This window comes from Alosa sapidissima, chromosome 1 (assembly GCF_018492685.1).
Source record: "Alosa sapidissima isolate fAloSap1 chromosome 1, fAloSap1.pri, whole genome shotgun sequence".
Taxonomy (NCBI): domain Eukaryota; kingdom Metazoa; phylum Chordata; class Actinopteri; order Clupeiformes; family Clupeidae; genus Alosa; species Alosa sapidissima.
In genome coordinates, this window is record NC_055957.1 from 19,923,388 (window position 1) to 19,938,549 (window position 15,162).

The 15,162-nt window shown below is 44.1% G+C and overlaps 2 long non-coding RNA genes across 2 annotated transcripts in view; one reads left to right on the forward strand and one right to left on the reverse strand.

Moving 5' to 3' along the window:
* Positions 1-15,162, forward strand: part of LOC121715165 — a 95,714-nt gene that overhangs the window by 76,799 nt on the left and 3,753 nt on the right. The window lies entirely within an intron of this gene.
* Positions 14,464-15,162, reverse strand: part of LOC121715160 — a 984-nt gene continuing 285 nt past the window's right edge. The window contains exon 3 of the long non-coding RNA XR_006033539.1: positions 14,464-15,124. This is a non-coding gene — a long non-coding RNA (uncharacterized LOC121715160). The remainder of the gene's footprint in view (positions 15,125-15,162) is intronic.

The window sequence follows — 15,162 nt, forward strand, 5'->3', positions numbered from 1 at the left end:
ATGACTAATTGAAAAAAGAAGCTTGTGTGGGTGAATCTCTGCGGGTAATGGAGAGCCTTTTTTTTACATACAGTGCACATGAGAGAGAGAGGTTGGGAGGGGTGGGCAGGTGTTTTTTGTTTGCTGCAAATTTGTCCTCTTTTTGGAGTTGTTCCATTGTTGATTTCCGGAGCCTGTGTGTGTGTATGATGGAGCTGCACACTGATTAAGAGGCACCACTGTGGTGTTGACCTGTCAAGGCTACCTCCCAAGGCTGCCTCCCAGGCCCAACACCATTGTCATTGGGGTGCCGCATCTGATCTAGTTGATTAAAAGGGTTTCATAAATGGAAATATCAAGCCTTGACCTTTCAAAGGTATTGAACTAGCAAATTGCACTAGCAAAGCAATTAAACATTATTGGACAGTGGTCTCCTCACATGAAAAAGGTTAGCTTCCCCCCTCTTACTGTGTGTGTGTGTGTGATGTGAAAACATACTGTACAGATGTACTGTGATGCAATATACCCTCACACAGTAACTGTTTTGAAAACTGGCCTACTCTGAAGTGTTCCACGTACTGTATCTGAAACCTATCATTTTATGATACATTTTATGCTGTTATACATTTTATATAGTTATTGTGCATAAATTGAAGCTAAACCTGTATGTGTGTGTGTGTGTGTGTCCTTAAATGCTTGATTTGGGTATGTGTGTGCCATGTCTGTTTGTGTGTCTCTCCACTCTTAATGATGAATACCGGTTGGCACAGTGATAGCCTGTCAGGCAGATAATGCTGGATAGGGAGGAACACAATTCATTAAGAGATTGGAGGCAATGCCAGGGGAGGGGAGGGGAGGAGATGGAGAGAGGGCACAAAGAGGCGAAGAGCGGTTACTCAGAGAGAGTGGGGAACAGGCGCCGTAGACAAGAACACATCATACAGTAGGCGGGAACAGCCTGAAGACCAGGAGGAGGAATAGAAGTGAGGAGCACTGCGGAGGAAAGAGTGGGAGGCATGGAGGTAGCACTGCGGAGGAAAGAGAGGGAGGCATGGAGGTAAAGAGGATGGAGAGGGAGGCATGGAGGTAGCACTGCGGAGGAAAGAGAGGGAGGCATGGAGGTAAAGAGGATGGAGAGGGAGGCATGGAGGTAGCACTGCGGAGGAAAGAGAGGGAGGCATGGAGGTAAAGAGGAAGGAGTGGGCAGAAGGGGCAAGGACAGAGGAGGAGTCTGTGGGGGAGGCTCTGCATGGAAACCATTCATACCGGGAGGTAACATTTAGTGACTGTGGAGAAAGATTGCAACATTGCAAGTCACTCTGCCAGGCTAATTAAGCCAGACCAGTCAAACCCAGAGTGCACGGACCTGACTCATTTATTATTTGCTTCTACAAGGACATAAAAAAGAAATATTCCCTCAATGCATCTTCCCTATTTTCTAGTGGTGAGCCAACCTTCCCCTCCTTCATGGTCCCTCTGTCCTCAACCCAGAGTTTTTGCTTTAGCTCAATGCTTTTTGTTTTTACCTCATTTCGAGGCACATTTGTTGCATAAGAAAAATACAGGGGAAAATATATTTTCCGAGGTGGCAGTGATAAAAAGGTGTGTGTGTGCGTGTGTGTGTGAGAGAGAGTGAATGAGAGAGAGAGGGGAAGAGAGAGAGTGGGAGGTAAGGTTGGGATGGGCTTTTTGTCTGCTGTGAATTTGTCCTCTTTTTGGAGTTGTTTCCTTTTTGATTTCCTGAGCCATGCAAACAAACCTGCTGTACAAGGAGCCCCATGCATTTTTCATGTCACCACAAAACCCTGGTCTCTCGTGGAGAGAAGTTTTTTGTAGTTCCTTCAACCTTATCCCTTGGCCACACAGACACGCACAGTCTTTATCTTTCACAATATTTATTGTTTAATAGGGAGGGATTGATTTGATCAGGGTTAATGGATTTTCAGTGTGTCTTGGATCAGTGATACATTTTTTATATTGTATCAGGATGTGCCAGAACCTCAGTGATGTGTGTGAGTGTGCGTGTGTGTGAGAGAGGAATAGTGTGTGTGTGTGAGAGAGAGATAGAGTAAGAGAGAGAGAGTGTATCTGTGTATAACAGAAGAAAGCCCTTCTCCATCTCGGAGCTCGATGTGAGCTTGACCCAGCATAACAATAGGCTTGTCTGCTGAGCAGGAGCAGCTTTGGCGTGATAGTGTGCCTGCACCTAGTGGAACTGTCAGGGGGACTTGCAGGGCCTCATTCTTAACCCTGCTATTGAGGATTCGGCTGAAAGTTCGGCCGACTGCTCCTATTCATCCTCGGGGCTTACAGCAGATCTGCTCCTGCTGTGAATGTGTGCACTTAGCCGTGGTTCACAGGGCTCTTGTGTGCAGCGCGCTGCTGTCATTTGTTCTGCTGCATTTGATGTGGCAACGTTTTTGTCACGGATGCATTCAGATACAACGATGATGGGATACATTCAGGTAGACGTTGATAAGGGCATTTTCAGTGTACCAATTGTCCGCCCCTGTACTTTGTTTTTAAAGTAGCTATCCTAGGCACCAATATTGCTTTAATACTAGACAATTTGCTATAATTTATCAGTCTAATCATGAGTATTGCTGATCCTTGGTGCAAGTTTGCGGCAGAATTTTATATTCTCCGATTTAGAAGTATTTTTTTTTACCTCAGACAATTAATTCTATTGTTGTGTTTTTTTATGTGAAGTAACATGCAAGTTGGAGTATGGATGGACTTTCTCTCTGCATGCCACTAACTGCCATATATTTACATGATAAAAAAACCCTGTAAAAAAAACCCTGTAAAAAAATGCCTGTATAAATTTAAAAAATGCCTAGCCTACAGACAATGTCAACCTAATAACACAGGTAATTAAATAATTGAAAAACCAGGCACTTTGAATAGGTTTGTAGAGAATGATTAAAGTAGACATATAGACAATTCCAACGAGTTCCACATACCATTTATCAGCCTGAGTGGCCCATTAATTAGTCATAGGCTAGGCCTAGGCTACATATCAACATAAGACTAGCTTGTGCTAGTTTCTGCCTAGCAATAACGTCAGTGCTTTAGCTCCGCTAACCTTTCTCTCTGCCTTCCATCCATGAGTAAAACAGCAAGCAACCACGCAAATCCGTCGACTGTCAAAAATCCTGTAGTTTTCCTCGAACTTGATCGCTTGTAGGGTCATGCCATTAGACGAGGGGGCCGCTCATTTATCCCCCTACATTTCTGTAAATAGACTTGACCTGCAATCGGTTCATTGGATAAACCAGAAACACATTCCCCATTCCCAGGAGGCTTTGCTCCATTCTAGCCTAGGCCAGCGTTAATTTAAGAACAAACATCATGAAAGTTCTGTAACGCCTGAATAAGACAAAAATGAATTAAGATAAAAAATTAAGGCTAGCCTACACAAAAATCAGCATTGGAGAGATGAGTGTGCAGGGTAACCATAAATGACATATAGACAGTGAGCGAGTGATATAAATTTGGGTTGGACTTCTTAAAATGCCGAAGTGTAGATCTCGGAGATTTTCGCGGAAAACTCTAAATGCATTTCTCATGTACGACTGCCGCGATAAAAGCTCTATGGGCCGGCCCAGACCTCGGCTGGCCGACCGGGAAAACTCCCGACCGTCCCGATTGGCACTCCGCCCCTGGTTATTTTCCTCATTACCCACACCATTCTGTACTTCAATGGCATGTTGAACTGCAGAGCCCAGTATCCGTTGTTTCTGTCTGTCTGTGAAGAGTCTGTGTCATTCACAGCCTGTCTGTCTGTGAAGAGTTGTCCTCCGTGTTGTCCTTCTTTGAGAGGCATCTCGAGCCTCTGCCTCACATCATTATGGCCACCTCGTCCCTCGGCATTGGGCACTTCACTTTAGCTCATTGATCTCTGCCGAATGCCCCTAGAACAAAGCTACTTTTGAGTCGGGCCTACTTGATTATTTTGTAAGTAATTATCCTCTTCATCCAGCCATATGGTTTAGACAAATGTTTTTTATATTGTGTATTAGGAATTAATTAGTGTTAGGAACACTGCGCACAGTCCAAGGTTTTTGCCAAGCTGTGGATAATGCCAGTGATATTGCACATTTCAATCTGCCACATTAAATTAAGGTAACTGACAATGTATTTGTATGAATTTTGTTGAGTTTACAGCTGTGGTCTGTGTGCGTGGGGAGGGAGGGAGGGAGAGAGAGAGGGAGAGACTGTGAGAGAGAGAGAGAGAGAGAGAGAGAGAGAGAGAGAGAGAGACTGTGAGAGACTGTTTCTCAAGAGAATCCTGAGCAGATGTATCGGTCCTGACCTCGAGCAGGTGTGTTGGCCAAAGCATTTTGCAGCACTTAACAGCACTCAACAGAGTACAGCACTACATTTTTGACTGCCTGGGCTGAGATCTCCACATATATATATACCTTATGTAAGTTCACTATAGCACGTATGAATCCATGAATCATATTTGTCAACAGCAACCTTGTTTTTCTATGTTCTCACGGCTTACCTTATGGTGAAAAAAATGTATTGTCCGTTGTCAAGTAATGTAGAGTGAGAAATAACGATTTTGCTAATGCTATGTTACGTTATTCTGCTCTCCGGGATCCTGGCAACAGCGTTCCGTGTTGCTACCTAACTAGGCCGCCCGAATCAAAGTTCATAACTGGTACCTTGATGCCTGCTATGGCAAGTGGAGACTGCCTTCTGTTTCGGACACAGCCTGTGTATTGAAAATGTGATTTCTTCGGCGGTTTAAGAACTTTCCGGGACATCAAGAGCCTTCTTATAGGCTTACCACTTTCCAACGCAAAATACAAAGTAGGACTCTCACAGCAGGAAAACTCTCTCTTCCATCGACCTGTGTGATGAAACGCCGGCGAAACCTCACGTCCGTGCTCAGCCAGGCATCTCCATCACAGTCGACAGGAGAAATGGGCCCGTGTCAGATCGCCCAGCCCGCTGCAGAGAAATTAGGTCAGACCTAGCATGATAAGAGTGTGGTCCGCGATACATATAAAATGGATTTTAATACTTTATTTGCAGTGTCCCTTGCTTCGGCTGCACATGGTGAACAGTAGCGTGTGTTGTTCTGACCCCCCTAAAGCACTTGGAAAAGATCGGCTGCAAACACTAGCACCACTCCACAGCCTTGCACAGCCACTTCAGTGTGGATTGCATCATTTAAAATAACGGATGTGTTTCATAAGCAGCCAAATACACACACATACACATACACACACACACACACTCCCACAGAAAAGAAATTGCATGACTGACGCTTCTAGTTTGAATTTGTTGCAAAGGTCAACAAGATCAGATTGGTTAAGGAAGAAAAATACCATCAGGGAACAGAACAAACATGGAGGGCTTAATGTGAACAGGCCCAGCAATGAATCACATATGATGGGGAAGGGACACGTGTGGATTTGTGGGGGCCAGGACTAAATTCATGCAGGTAATGAGCCAATATGCTTCTGGAATCAATTCATACATAAATAATGAAGCTTTTCTGTTGAGGTACTGTTAAAAGCTTTTTGGATAGCATGGTGACATATTCTTTTTCTCTCTGCACCATTTGGCACTTGGCAAAACAAATAAGGAAAAAGGAATTCGCTTCTTTCTTTTTTTTTTCAGCTGCAGGAACATTAAGATCAGAAGTGTGATGTTGAGAGAAGTGGATTTGTGCGGCCTTTTGTTTTGTTGTTAAACAGGCTGTGGAATAGGCAGGAGGGTTAAGGGCGGAGAAAGTGTCGACAGGGCTAACATTACCTTGTCAAGATTGCATTCCCCCTTTCTCAGCTCCAGCTGATTATCCCTGGCACCTTGAGTTGATCAGTCAAGCATGGAAGCAAGTTTTTTTTTCTTTCTCTCCACCCCTCCCCTCTCTTACCTGGAAAACATGCCACGAATCAAAGATGATGCCACCACTGAAATATGATTAATCGTGATGGTGCTGTTCACAGGGTGAAAAGCTATTAATGCCATACGCTTTGGTGCATTTGCTGGGCGGAGTGGTTGCAGTGTTGGCTGTGAAATGCTCTCTGAATAATGCAGTGAATACAGCCTGACAATGCCCAATGACTCATTGCCTACAAATTATGCAGCCTGCCTAACGCTGGAAATGGCCGAAATCCCTTCCTCTGCCCCTGAATGAGGCGCATTAGGACCGACACCGCTTCCAAAATTCACAGATGGGCTGGGGTGTATTCAAATAAATAAAAGTGCTTTTATTTATTGACACAGGAGACCAGGACCTTAATAAAAGTAATTAGGTTACAGCCATTCAAAATATTTTGTTGTGCTGCATCCATTAACTGCTATTTTATAGCCATTTGGAATGGTAGTCATTTACATATTAACCTTTACATACCAGGATTGAAGACGGGCCTCATCTATGCACTTCAGTAAGAGATAAAGTAGTCATTACTATGTGGTAAGTTTGTGTGTGTGTGTGTGTGTGTGTGTGTGTGTGTGTGTGTGTGTGTGTGTGTTTGTGTGCGTGCATGCATACATGTGTAAAAGAGTGAAAGAGTAAGATGTTCTCTCACAGCCTCATTTAAAAGGTTGTGGCCTCATCTTCAATCAATTATCAATTATAAGCAGAAAGGGTTTAAGCAAATCCTACCTGCCCTGTCACTCAGTCTGACATGATATTATTGGACTCTACTGCACCACGTATCATTCCCACCACACACTCTGTAGGTGCTTATGTTAGGGTCATCCCCTACACTGCGCCAGTGGTCAGCATTGATAATGACCAGTCTGCACATAATCTAATCCAATTTCAGGGGAGATACAGTCTGCTTTTATTCCACACTGATTTTAATGGCTAAACATAAACACACACACACAGACACACAATCCTTACCTTCAATCTCTTTGTCAGAACTGATTTAAAGTCACTGTACCTTCACCTTACTGTTCATTCTTACTTTGGTTGACTTTGGGTTGAAGGAAGCAGAGGCCCCCTCTCAGTGAATCTCTCTTAATTGTCTCCAAAGTGCCTAATGCTCATTGTGTGCAGGAGAAATGTCTTTATGTTTGCATTTGTGTGTGTGTGTGTGTGTGTGTGAAAAGCTTCAGGCTGGTGGTCACCAGAAACATAGGCGTCAGTGTTTTCCCTGCTTAACCACCCGGTGTGCTTGGGCCAAGGATGCTGGCGGAATGTTTATAAGGCGCAATTTTTTTTCACGCACCTCGTTTTCCCCCTCTCAAAGGGTCAGCAGTAGTGCATCTACAGGACAACAGACTTTATTTGCTCATACTTAATATCGCCAACCTGCACATTTAACCCCTGACCCTGCAGCTATAATCCTGTTCTTTCAACGTGTTGGGAAAATGGTGAGCAGGCATTGCAAAACCATAGACAGTAAAATATATGGACAGAGCTATCCCATAGACTTCGAACGAGACGAGTGAAGCAAATTTGAATCCATTCCCTGTTGGTTGACGTCGGATCTCGCGCATCCTCAGTCCAGGCGAGTGAGAAATGTGTGACGTTAAAGCAACGGACTGAAACACGTAACTCGTCTGGTAACCGTGCTAACAAATTTGACAACGTAGGGATTTGTTCTGACGTAGTGCCAACCCATCAAAACATCACTTAATTGTTTTTCTCCCTCAATGCTTTCCTACCCTGACCTTTTTTCCTAGACTGCCTTCGAGTTTCTTTTCCAGAGAATACAGTTACTTCGCTCCTGTGCGACGCAAACTCGTATGCTCATTACGTCAAGATGGCATTATTTTCATAAAAAAGTTTATTACTCAGCCGTAAAGTGAGTTACGAGAAAAGGTTAATATAAAAGCTCAAAACGCTTCAGATGTAACATTATTTGATGTCAAAGTGACACCAAAGTGAATGGGGCTCAATGGAATGCTAGCTGGAAGTGGTCTACTGCTAGCCTCAGAGCTGCCCATAGTGTCTACACTCTCCGAATGTTCTCCTACCCCCTTGAAATATACTCAAGGGCCTGTTATTTCAATTGGCCCTTGGGATCGGTGTAGTGGAATTCAATAGTGATGCTGAGGGCCATTAGCTCCAATTCCAAAGAGCTTACAGTAATTCCAAACAGTCTTCCAATAACAACATGGAAGGGTACATTCAAACTTAGTTTTCTTTTTCTGACAAGAGAAGTTATGCAGACCGCTTTTTCAGTTTTAAAAAAAATCTGCCATCGTTTTTGTTCCAAAAAGCAGCCGTAAGCGTCTTTTTCGGTTATCCACTTTTGATTGGTCAAAAAACAGGGCGTTTTTGAAAATTTCATAACTTTAAAAAATAGCTCTGGGGCCGCATTCACAAAGAATCTTAAGGCTAAAAGTAGCTCCTAACTGGCGAATTTAGGAGAATTCTTAAAAATAATTGGTGTGTCACTCAACTTTAGGACTCATAATTGTTTTTTACTAAGAGTAATTCACAAAGCATTTTAGCCCTAAAAGTCTGTGACCGCTTAAAAGAAGTCAAGTGGACTCCTAACTCACTAAGACCTATTCACAAACAATCCTAAGCCGCTTTTTGTGGCATTTCACGTCACAATGTTTTGAAATGCACACACGTCTACAAGAGCTCTCAATCATGAGGGAATAATTGTGCATTGTAATTAAGAGATGCAATAACGCCACCAACAACAACCAAAACCATTCATTGTCAACATGTAAACTAAATGTAAATGTTTCATTGTAAATTTAATCAAATAGTTTCTCCTCATTGTGAACGTACGTGTCTTCATCAATCCGTAATGTATTTCATTAGGCTACAAGGCTATTTGCTTTATCTTACTCTATTAATTTTGGCTATATATTCATCATCTTCCGTTCTTTGCGGCAGTACTTGTGTAGCGCATGCATTCTCACCAACAATGACCTGTCACCTGCCTGTCTCCTACCGCGTACTTTCAACCATTCTATGAACCAGCTTATTCTAATTAGCATAACTCTTCAGCCAGATAAATGAGCTAATTAGTGGAAACACCTGTGTTAAGTGCACATAATATGCATCTTGTGCTAATTTACTGCAGAAAGCAGGTTTTTCACAAGGCTAGAAGTTTTCTACCCTATTCAAGGTCTTTCCAAACAAATATCTGGAGAGGCGAAAACTCTGAACATGACCTTTCTCTGTTGTAGCCTACTGTAACTCACAGAGGTGAAAAACTCCTACCACACATTTGTGCTAACTGTTCACTAAACCAGCTGGTCCTATAGTGCGTTCATAAGCAACTGGGAAGTCGGAAAATTCGAGTGTCATGGTGGGGTATGTCACTCCTGAACTGGTTGTATTCCATGCACAAATAAGTCACTTCCTTGTTTATTTATGTTCCACTAATAAGTGCAGGTGATTGTGATATTAAACAGTACTTCCGAGAGTACCTTTGAATTACTACGTGATTTTAGCCTTCAGGCCAGCTAGCCTATGAACATTAGCAACGTCACCAGTTTGTTGTTGTCAAATGAATGCTTCGGAATAGACCTTTTGCACGGCTCTTTAACAATCTCATTTATTTCCGGTGGAGCCAGGTGTGTTGTAGCCGCCGCTATTGTTAATGTAATTAGTGTCTACATGAACCTGGTTGGGTGTTGCACCTAGTGAATCAGCACGTTGCGATGTAGAAGGATTTATGCGTGTGTTAAAATTGCTTGGGCAAACAAGATATTCAGTGTCAGAGTGAACGTGTAAGGAGCAGAATACAACAGAAGATACAACACAGCTGATGCTCCACCGAGAATAAATGAGCTGGCTAAAGAGCCTTCCATGCATAAGGTCCTTTCGGAAGTCTGGAGTTCTAAAGTGGGAACCTTCCACTTCCCAGTTGCATGAACGCACCACTAATTAGCACAACTCTTCACCCACTGGACCACATAATTTGCATATACCTGTGTGTTAAGTGCATAGGCAGAAGGAATACTGGGCAGGACTTTTACTTTCTGGGGTTTGTCCACCCAATCACTCAACTCTTAAGGGAAGGGGTTATGCTAAGTGTGGAACTCATTGCATCATCAATAACACTTTTTTGGGCCGCCCTAAAAAATGGAGCACAAAACACTTCACAAAATTCCACAATTCAATACCATACAGTTTACAGTCTTTATTAATTTTGTCCGATTAATTTCAGGAATTATTTTCTAACCTATACATGGTGTTTCCAAACAAATCTTCAATTTTGGTTTACAGAATCTTCTGTGCAGACCTATGTGTGTCAGAGTGTGTGTGTGTGTGCATGCACAGCTTGTTCAATACTCTGTTGACCAGTGAGCTTGGATAGGGAGTCGGCCATCTGCTTAAGGTCTCGTTAGCATGCAGGAGGAGCTCAAACAGACTGCCACATGGGGGAGAAGACCACAAGTGTGTCTGTGGTTGTGTGTGACATGCAGGATGTGTTTGATGAGACCTTTGTGTGTTTGGGAGTTCTACAGCATGTGGGTGAACTCCAAGAAGAACGTATGGGAAGAGGCTGTAAAATGCAGATGGTGTGAATCAGCCGCTCTAAGAGTGTTTGAGCTGATCTGGGTTTATGTGATAATGCATGTGTATGGAAAGCACATAGCAAAATGTACTGTTTTTGTAGTGCTGTGCGTGCGTCTCTCTCTCTGTGTGTGTGTGTGTGTGTGTGTGTGTGTGTGTGTGTGTGTGTGTGTGTGTGTGTAAGGGCAGAGCTGCCAGTCTGTGCGCCACTGGCTGGCTCGGAGCAGGCATAATACCAAACTGCAGGCTTCCCTCTGCTAATCCTGATTAACATGTGTGCCTTTGCTTCAGGGCTGTGAGGGCATTAGTGGCAGCATAACGACCGAGTGGTTGCGTGTAGCTGTGTGTGCCCATCATGAAAAAAACCGGGGTGGGCACAATTAGACTTGCATCAAGGCATTCACTTTTCTTGAGCTAAGTCTTGTTTGGTCAACCAAAATGTTGGAGAGGCATAAGTTCACATGGAAATAATTGTCCACTGTGCATATATTAATAAATGTATATATTAAAGCCACACATGAAAAGAACTAAATGCTCAAACTGGGCAGGAGTAAGTTAATCTATTTTCAAAACGGTTTCACACACACACTAGTATCACTAGAGAGAAGGGGGTGGGAGCAATGATAGCCAAATGTAGGATTGTCATTATCCATCATATCTTACCTACAGTAAGAAGATGTGACTCCTAACCTATCAGCCTCAGATGCTTTAATATAAGTATCATGGCTAAAGTACATGTTTTAAAATATGAATAAAATGAAAGTACAAAACTAACTCCATATATCCAAAATCTGCGTGGGACCATGCCTGGTGAACGGTAGAGTCTTTGTAGCAGTAGGTGAGAGATTTACAAAGTGATCTGTGTCTTGGACTGAAAGATTTGATATGACAAAATCCTCTAAGATGTTTTGTGTGTGTGTGTGTGTTGTGTGTGTGTGTGTGTGTGTGTGTGTGTGTGTGTGTGTGTGTAATGATGGACGTGGTTAGTTGTGCGGCGTCATGAGCAAGGACAGCAGGCGGAGCCCTGTAGGTTCCCGTTTGTCTTCCCCTCCCCGCTCGCCGAGTTCATGACCATGAGGGACTTTTTTTCCTCATTTCTGTCGACAACACATGGTGCCAGGTCGCAGCACACCCACTCACACCCACACCCACACCCGAGCCCTCTGCGATGGGCATTGGATGCTGTCAGTGACTTGGCAGAAGCCACACGCAGCATTGCCATGCATTTGCATGCATGCGCAAATACCAGCTTCTCACTCTTTTTATCTTTCTCTTTCCCGCAGCCCTTTCTTTCCTTCTCTCTCCTCCTCTGCCAGCCTGTTCCCTCGTTTCCCTTAACCCTCATCCTCCTCCCCTGGCTTTACTTGTCAAAATCATCCCACACACCACTAAATAGCTCCTAGGTGCTTCTAGTTAAAATTCACCTGCCAGAGCTGGTCTGTGTGTATCTGGGTATTGGAAGTGTATGGATGTCAGGGTCAGAAAGGGTTTGGATACCTTTAAGACTGTCGGTATGTCTCTCAGAAGTTATTAGGGTTGTGTTTGTAGATGTATAATTAATCAGATGTGCTAAAATTAAGTGTCTCAGTGTGTGTGTGTATGTATATGTATATGTATGTTCATGTATATGTATATGCAGGAGCGTTTACAAAGCATAGCAACTGTGAGTGAGTGAAACGTGGAGAGTCAAGTTCTGTCAGCCAGTTTTTGTTTATTATTTTGTTTATTATTATCAGTAGTAGTAGTAGTAGTAGTACGTAGTAGTAGTAGGTGGAGGATGAGGAGGAGGATGAGGAGGACAAAAACAACAACAATATCCTTCTCCGTTATGGTCGTTTCATGCTGCCTTTTATCCCAAGTGACCTAACAGTGCATGTGCATAGAGACATTTTGTATGAACTTCAGCATCCTTAGCCCAACTTGATCCTGGTCACACACACACACTTGCCTCCATCCCCTGCAGTCGTTATGTGTTTTTTTTTAATAACTTTGGGGGGCTTTGTTGCCATTGTGTGTGTTTACTCGCGTGGGCCGATGTGCTCAGGCCAGTGGGGCTCCTAGGCTTCTCAGGATGCGCTGGGCTGCTGCATCTTTTGTTGCGTGAGAAGAGGGCTTATTTTTTCTCTCTTTGTCTTCTCTTTTGCTTTCAACAGCAAAAGCATCACGTCACTTCGGAATTGGTTTTCTCTGTTCTTTTCATTATTTGCTACCACAGCAAATAGAGGCGGGGGGGGCGGGGGGGGGGGGGGGGGGGGGGGGGGGTCATGCTGTAAGATTACGACCCAGAATCAACTGGGAATCAACTGATGGCTGTATCTGTATGTGGAGCTGTATGTGTATGTGGGTATGGAGAGGTGTCTGTGTGTGTGTGTGTCTGTGTGTGTGTGTGCGTGTCTTTCTCTGTGTTTGTGGAGCTATGCATGAACCATTGAAGTGAGTGAGAGAGTGTACACTACAGTGTGTATGTGTGTGTGTGTGTGTGTGTGTGTGTGTGTGTTCGTGTTTGTTTGTGTGCCTCGTGTGGAATAATTTATTGGGAGTCTCTTCAGCTGGTGACTGTCTATCCTTGAAATGTTTCTCGACGCTGAGCGCGGCAAACACAAAGGCTTTAATGGAGGGAGGGCCGCCGCCAAATGAAAACAATCACGCTCATTCCCCGAGACTGATGGCACCCTGGCACTGCGGCAGCAGTCCCTGCGTTCACTCACTCTGTCAGGGTGCCGGCCAAGTAGTGCCCCGCACACCCTTCCCCCCCTGCCTGCCAGCTTTCCCTCTGCGGCCTGTACATGCTGCAACACCCTGTGGGCTGCTAAAGCCACCCCAGCGCCTACTGTTAATCCTTAAAGGTGTACCGTCACGGAATGTTGGGAAATAAACGTTCTAAAGAATATCTGGGTTCATTGAATTCAACATAGAATTTTAGAATCTGCAATTGTTGCGGAATGGATTCTTATGTTAGAATGTTGAAAAACCCACACCTTTAAGGGCAACATGGACAGGCCAAGTGCGCGCAGCGTCCACGCCTAGGTGTAAGGTCAGCAGGGGTAAGATGATGAGCCGGTCAGTGCAGACACAGAAGGCACTGGAGTTAACTGGAGGGGTTACTGTGCAACGGTCAAGGCTGTCCCCAGCTATGGTCAGCTCTGTGGAAGAAATGCCTCGGAAAGAAAACAGAAGATTTGCGTGTGGCACTTGATTAGATGTTCATTTCTGCTGATGGGTAAGTGGTGCTGTGATGCAAGATGATTGCTGTGATATAAACCCACAAGAACAGTAGCTCTTTGTTCATGGGCGATTTACAGTCAGAGGTGCAGGTTAACTAGGCCTTTAACATTTCTGAAGGCCACAACTTTTGGGGGAAGTTGTCTTTGTCACATAACCTGGAAAATTTTGTTATAGTTTTGTGTGTGTGTGTGTGTGTGTGTGTGTTTCTCCCTGTCTGTTTATCTCGTCTCAGTCTCTGCCTGTCTTTACATACCACCATGGTATGTGTTTGTTACAGTGAGGAAAAAAGTAAAAAAAGAAAAAGTCAAAAAGAAAGAGAGGATGGAAAAGGAGAGGTGGGAGCTCATACTGCCATTCGGTTTGACAGAGGAAGAGTCAACAGCTGCAGTGTCAATGCTGAGGATGAGAAAGAGAATGGGCAATAACTCTGACATGATGGCAAATCAATACCCTCTCCTGTCTGCTCTGTATAAGAGGAGGATGGAGAAGGAGCTCAGAGTAAGACTGAGAGAGGGAGAGAAAGAGAGCGAGAAGGGAAAGTGACTGGGAAGACTGCTGCTTTAGGCCTGCTTCAGCTCCTTCTCCAGTGCAGAAACGTTCAGCTTGAAACCACTGAAACTGCATTTCCCTGCTTGCACATGAGTGTGTGGCAAGTGGAAGGTTAGCTCTCTAATAGAAATGTCGACTACGCCATCTGAGGCCCTGCCCCTCAGAATCTTCAATCAATTGTACTGTAACTGGGTACATGAAGCCCAACCAGGCAACACAGGTTCGTGGTCACAGAAACCCAGAGGCGTGTTTCCAAAAATAAACTGTCTTTATTAGCAAATCTTAAAAAAACATATGGGGGAGTGGGTTCTCTCCAGACAGTTAGAACCTTGGTCACAAAGGCACTGACACAAGTGGCCTACAAGGCCTGGACACACACACAAATAGTCACACACATACACCAGGATGTGCTCAGACTACTGGCTGAGGGATGAGAGGAGCCAGGAACAGGGCTGGAGCTTACCCAGGGCTGGAGAGTTTATCCGAGGGAGGGTCTACAGACACACCACACGTGAACATGTCAATATCGAATTCTCAAAATGCACCACAGCAAGAAAAGTGAAGGGACACCACCACCTCGATAGCCCGCCACCCCCGTTGGCCTGCAGCTCCTGTCCGACAAGAGAGGAAAATCAGAGTAGCCAATACTCCTAACACACACACACTGCACAGTATATGCAATCAGCTGTGGTGAACATCATGGTTTATACAAGGACTAGACGAGAGCGTCCGTCGGTATACTGTTCTTCTCCCGTGTGAAAGTTAAAATGTATACAAACATACAACAAATAAAACATGTAAAATCGACCATCACAACTTAGGTGAAAGCAAAACAAAACAAAACAAAACAGCGTTCGGAACTTGAACCAAGATGCCTTGATGTTGCCGCTCCTTGTGTTACCGCAAGCTCTGCTACACGAAAAAAGATACAATTAAAAACCCACGCAAGC